The sequence below is a fragment of the Aulonocara sp. 'chitande type north' Nkhata Bay genome, linkage group LG7 (genome assembly GCF_057382095.1).
Source record: "Aulonocara sp. 'chitande type north' Nkhata Bay isolate Kocher_YH1m ecotype deep benthic linkage group LG7, A_spYH_male_GT1.1, whole genome shotgun sequence".
Classification (NCBI taxonomy): Eukaryota; Metazoa; Chordata; class Actinopteri; order Cichliformes; family Cichlidae; genus Aulonocara; species Aulonocara sp. 'chitande type north' Nkhata Bay.
The window spans coordinates 61,029,176-61,035,861 of record NC_141350.1 but is presented as its reverse complement, the minus strand read 5'-3'; the positions used below and the strand labels follow the sequence as shown (position 1 = coordinate 61,035,861).

At 37.2% G+C, this 6,686-nt stretch overlaps 1 long non-coding RNA gene across 1 annotated transcript; it reads right to left on the bottom strand.

The window, feature by feature from the left end:
* Positions 1-557: 557 nt before the first annotated feature.
* Positions 558-2,780, bottom strand: LOC147326485 (uncharacterized). Its single transcript, XR_015130614.1, has 4 exons — positions 2,616-2,780; positions 1,701-1,749; positions 1,469-1,532; positions 558-1,070 (listed from the first exon to the last, which is right to left on the bottom strand). It is a non-coding gene; the product is annotated as an uncharacterized LOC147326485 (long non-coding RNA).
* Between the last annotated feature and the right edge of the window lie 3,906 nt (positions 2,781-6,686).

Sequence of the window (6,686 nt, the reverse complement as noted above, 5' to 3'; positions counted from 1 at the left end):
CCACTGTGACCATTGAGGCAGAGCAGAATGAATGATACTGACGGGAACTATGAGGGTTTGTAGTTAAATTCCTGCTCTTACACACTGTAAAATCGAATTAGTTAGAACTCAAAATAATTGAGGAAACTCGTTGCCTCAAAAAAATTGAGTAAAGCTTAGCTAAAAATGACTAAATTAGGACAACTTATTTATTTTGAGTACTCTGTACAAGCTCATTTGTTCCCAGAACTCAAGAAAATTGGATCAAGTTTACGTAAGTTGACCAAGTTAGGGCAACTTACTCATTTTGAGTACACTGTAAAGCCTTGTTAGTTCCCAGAACTCAAAAAAATTAAGGAAACTCATTGCCTCAAAAAAACTAAGTAAAGCTTACTTAAGATGCCTGTTAGGACAACTTATACAGTGCAAGTCTGCAGTATTAAGAATAACTTGATATTTCTGACTGTACAGTGCTAATTGTTTACTTACTGACAAACATTTCAAGTTCAACTAAATGAAAAAATTTGTGGTAACCTGAATATGATTAAAAATAATTAACAACACTTTTTGTAAGGATGTTAAAATCAGACCAACTTTTATTTTCAAACACAACAAAGTATAACAGCCAACATACTGGACACTGTTCTGCTGAACAACAAACAATTATATTGCCATCACTGTTATAATCTTACAATGAAACAAAGTCGCAGATGTAGTTATTCTAAAAATAAGATTAGGCCTACCACAACTTTGTTTTGTACTTACATTACTTATATAATCAAAATAAAAATATGTGTTGTTCTGTCACAAGTGTAGTCTCTAATTTAAACAACACATTTGTTTTGCATTCCAACACATGAGCTGGAATGTTGTAATATTTTAAGGATGGCTTGTTTCCAGTCCAGGCATTACTGCCTGAATGACTATCATGGATCGAGGTGATCCAAATGTAGGTGCAGAAGAAAGTCTTTAACTTCCCTTAAGTACAGTGGCAGTGGATGTGGGTTGGAGATGCAGTGAGCTTGAACCTGCAGGCGACCATCTTCACTGACCACACCATCTGTGACGGAGGACTCATCTCTCCTGGTGTCCTGCAAGCAAACAATCATATTTTTTGGAACATGAACTTAATTGCTTTCTTAAAACATTTTTTTCTGCATTTGGTATAAAACAGACTCCAATTTGGACAATCTCAGGCTCCTTCCCCACCGGAGAGGTGACATTCAATGTCCCAATTGTCAGTCTGGATAGCCCTGACCCCCACCCGACACACAATAATGTCATGAAAGCATCATTTTAAAAAGGGCTATGCAAACATGGCCAATAACTTTCATTCTAATGATGTGCAAAATGATTTGGGCACAAAACAAATTTTGCTGTTAGAAAACTTGCAGACTTCACTATATTCAGTGTAGACCCTCTAAACTAAGTTTGGGGGATGTGATCTTTCAAGAAATGCAGACCAAACTGTTGTTGTTTGTTTACTTACACAGCATGTCTTGTAGAATTAACTGGAGTCACCAGCAACAGCCTAGTGCAGTCATATCTCAAGTCTAATAACAGAAGACAGGAAAAGATCAGTAAAGAAACAACTTCCCCAAACCAAAAAACAAATAAAACAATAAGTAAAACAGGCTGATCTAAAGTATGATTAAAGTTCAGCCTGATTAATATAAATGTCACTGACAGTTGCTAATATATTGGAAAACCAAAATACTTACCACTGAGTTGATGTCTTTCTGTCCAACAGCAGGAGTGCTGGTCCCGAGCCTCAAAGACAGTAAGAAGCAAGCAGAGGGAGAAAAAACAGAACATTTTTCAGAAACCGATTTGATCCTTAATGGCTGTGCAATCATTGTAACATAGAGTTTGCTTATGTTGTTAAATAAAGGCTAGATTTGACATTAATAGATGCCACAGATGTTCAAGGTGCCACAAAGCATGAAAAAAATGGACATCTCAGAAAACGTCGGGGCATTTTTGCAAATATGTGATGTCTTGATAAATCGAGCAGATATTTGAACTTTCGACAGCTACATTCTCGCCTGAAAATATCTTAAAAGTTGATTTTGTGACCCAGAAAAAGCAATAAGCCGCGCTCCTCCGCCATTGGCGAGCTTACAAGTACGCACAGGCTCCGACAACCATGGCCGACATATGCGATCCTCCTTTCCCCTAGATTACCCTTTCTGGGTCACAAAATAACCTTTTAAGATATTTTCAGTGGAGAATGTAGCTGTGTAATGCTCAAATATCTACTTAATTTATCAAAATATCACATATTTGCAAAAGTGCTTCCACGTTTTCGGAGAGCTCTGTTACCCAGCTGACCGGGAGGTCAAGGCTTGATAAGAGTCCGCAAGCACAGCTAACTCTTGGCTTATTGTTTTCACCCCCCCCGAAGAATTTTGTCTGGGCTCTTATCTCACTTTTTTATTTCAAACAATCAACAGAAAATTTCACAGACATATTTTTATATAAGGTTTTTAAGGCTGTGGTGTTAATTTTTAAGTAACATGAGCCCAGCCGCAGCAGCAACGCTAGGCTAACACTAACTAGCTAGCACGATTATAAACCTGGTGCTAAACTAAGAGAAGCCACAAAATCAGTTTGAATAAGAGTAAACATTTACTCACCAAGTCAGTGTATCAGGTAAAGATCCACAGCAATGACAACAATAATCCCTTGAGCTGACGCTTTTCTAGGTTTGCTCAACATATTCCATAAAAAATGCTGGCACCATGAACATGCGGACTGATCCATGCTAGGGAGGAGGACGGTAGTGACGTGGCATTTTCAAAACACATCTTTCATCCTTCCACACTGAGAAGAAAAACTTCCATCTTACTTAGTTTTTCTAAGTTAAGACAACTCAAATAAATTGAGTTTATCAGCATTTCTGTAGCGGACAGAAGCACCTGCTTTAATCTACCATGATGCTCTGTGTTATGTTGTCATGGCAATATGAAGTCAAATAAATACAAATTCATAAACTGCACATTTGAAGGAGGACAAGAAGACAGGCAACTGGAAGAGCTTTTGAAGCAGGAAAACTTTTCTGGATTACTCTTAATTTAACTGGAAATTTTGCGAATACAAGTCAAGGAGGAAACAAGGAGGCAGGTTGGATTATATTTGAGGACAGGACGCACGAAGGAGAAGCATGAGGAGAGAGGAAACAGCAGAGCGATGGTGCAGAGCTAATCGTGGGTCAAGTCGAAGAAGCAAGCATCAAAACTGTGAGTAAACATAACACATAAAGACTTAAAAATTACTGTGCTGATTAAGGAAACATTAAATTTGGTTAGTTTGGGGTCTGCAGCTTCAGGTTTGTGGGTTCAGTTGGTCTCAAAATTGAGGAAAGACAAAAAATTTTCTTTTGAAAGGTTGTTGGAGGATTTTTACTGTAAGAAATATCTGGGTGTGCAACTGCTTTTATTTAAAAAAAAAAGTTGCATTTTATTTAGTCACATTGGAAAGGGAAAATTGGAGGATCGGGACAATAATGTGGCCAGATTTACTGTTTCCTTAATCAGAACAATAATTTTGATCTGAACTAGAAATTTTGAAATGGGTTATTTTCTTTCTTCTCTACTGATCACTGTGTGATCGGTTGAGTTACTTGTCAGTCTACATTTATGTTAAAGGTAATTTTAAAAAATGCAGTTTATTCGTAATTTTGTAGAAAAAGGCTCCGCACCTGTGAAAAAAAGAAAATGGGTATCCACACCCCCAAAATTGCTGTAGATCAGAGTAGCTAAGCCCTGGTTAACTGCAATTATATAACAGAAGATGAAAAATATTGGAATGATTGAAAGAAACAAAGATTGCTTTAGGGTTTGAAGATTTGACTTTCTTATTGAAATAGACGAAAACTAATCCATGTGTGACACTGAGAAAAAAACTGAAAGCTTAAAAGATCTGGAGGTCTGACTACTGTTATTCAAATGTGCAAAATTGTTTTAATGACATTAGAAAGAAAAATGGGATGTTTAAAAAGGTAATATATAAAGATGATTTTTATATTACTTGAAAAAATGATGTTGTTTAGCGCTTCTGTACTTAGAAAAATGCTGGGTCACTAGTAAGCTGAGATTTAATGTGATAAACTGAGGAAAGGTAATATAATCTACACACTCGCTATTATTGTTGCAATCCATACACCAGTTAATATTTAATCAATCGTCATTCATAATTGGTGATCTATGCAAGTTTTAAGGAATAATATTTGAATTGAGGTTGAATGATGCTCTGCCTCTGTGGTCAAGTACAGACATAGGCCTTAAGCAACCATGAGCCACTGATAAGTGTGACAGATTAGGAAACATGCATACAGTTCATTAGTTAGACTCCTATGAGCCACTAATAGGAGAAAATGAGCACGCAATAAAGTGGACTTGTTAGGGAGAGATTGCCACCAGAGTTAAAACACTCCAACTCAATTTTGATGATAGAAACAGCTAAAAAATGAGCGTTTTGTTGACACTGATGACAACATCCTGATCAGATACAGACAGACACATGCATACAACACACACTACTGCTCAAAAGTTTGTGGTCAGATTCAAACATTCTTGTTTTAATTTTAAAATTATATTTGCTATAACATAAAATTAGGCAAAGTTTATCAGAAATGTTTTCACAGATGTGTGTTTAATGAATCATTTATGTTAAATCACCCATGATGCATTAGGAAATGTCTACACACTTATACATGGGCCCATTTTTAGTAGCCATCACTGCTGTGTGGACAGATCACATGGTTATAAACCAGGTGAAAATTGACTTCAAACCTTTGAGCTGTAGTGTAGATTGCAATGATAGTGTATAGTTATCTATTACAGAAGAATATATACAAGTCTGAGGACAGGGAGACACTGTAAAAAAGTTATGAGCTGTCTTGCTGCAGAGAAAGTGGAGTCTGTCATCCTTGAAAAGCTCCCAAGATAGGCAGCTGGCAGGTTGAATGATGCTCTGCCTCTGTGGTCAAGTACAGACATAGGCCTTAAGCAACCATGAGCCACTGATAAGTGTGACAGATTAGGAAACATGCATACAGTTCATTAGTTAGACTCCTATGAACCACTAATAGGAGAAAATGAGCACGCAATAAAGTGGACTTGTTAGGGAGAGATTGCCATCAGAGTTAAAACACTCCAACTCAATTTTGATGATAGAAACAGCTAAAAAATGAGCGTTTTGTTGACACTGATGACAAAATCCTGATCAGATACAGACAGACACATGCATACAACACACACTACTGCTCAAAAGTTTGTGGTCAGATTCAAACTGTCGTCTTTTTAATTAATAATTTACATTTACTTTTAACATAATATTACATGAAAATGATCAGAAATGTTTTCACAGATGTGTGTTAAATGAATCATTTATGTTAAATCACCCATGATGCATTAGGAAATGTCTACACACTTATACATGGGCCCATTTTTAGTAACCATCACTGCTGTGTGGACAGATCACATGGTTATAAACCAGGTGAAAATTGACTTCAAACCTTTGAGCTGTAGTGTAGATTGCAATGATAGTGTATAGTTATCTATTACAGAAGAATATATAGAAGTCTGAGGACAGGGAGACACTGTAAAAAAGTTATGAGCTGTCTTGCTGCAGAGAAAGTGGAGTCTGTCATCCTTGAAAAGCTCCCAAGATAGGCAGCTGGCAGGTTGAATGATGCTCTGCCTCTGTGGTCAAGTACAGACATAGGCCTTAAGCAACCATGAGCCACTGATAAGTGTGAGAAATTAGTGCACTTAATGCAGCGGTCCCCAACCCCCGGGCCTCGGAAAGGTGCCGGTCCGCGAGAGTTGAGGCTCAGGTGTGAAATGTATGGTTTTCAGGGTTTTTATCGGTATTCAGAGTTATTTTGTTATCGTTTTTATCGTTAACTCGGTGTCCCTGGGTCTTTTCAAGTGTGTCATAAATAAATATTCTTTTTTTCCGGTACCGGTACTAGTTTTATTTTGTTGTATTTATCCGCGACACCTTAAAGGCCGGTCCATGAAAATATTGTCGGGCATAAACCGGTCCGTGGCGCAAAAAAGGTTGAGGACCACTGACTTAATGCATGTTTCCTAATTATATACGTATGAGCCACTAATAGGAGAAAATGAGCACGCAATAAAGTGGACTTGTTAGGGAGAGATTGCCATCAGAGTTAAAACACTCCAACTCAATTTTGATGATAGAACCAGCTAAAAAATGAGCGTTTTGTTGACACTGATGACAAAATCCTGATCAGATACAGACAGACACATGCATACAACACACACTACTGCTCAAAGGTTTGTGGTCAGATTCAAACTGTCGTCTTTTTAATTAATAATTTACATTTACTTTTAACATAATATTACATGAAAATGATCAGAAATGTTTTCACAGATGTGTGTTAAATGAATCATTTATGTTAAATCACCCATGATGCATTAGGAAATGTCTACACACTTATACATGGGCCCATTTTTAGTAGCCATCACTGCTGTGTGGACAGATCACATGGTTATAAACCAGGTGAAAATTGACTTCAAACGTTTGAGCTGTAGTGTAGATTGCAATGATAGTGTATAGTTATCTATTACAGAAGAATATATACAAGTCTGAGGACAGGGAGACACTGTAAAAAAGTTATGAGCTGTCTTGCTGCAGAGAAAGTGGAGTCTGTCATCCTTGAAAAGCTCCCAAGATAG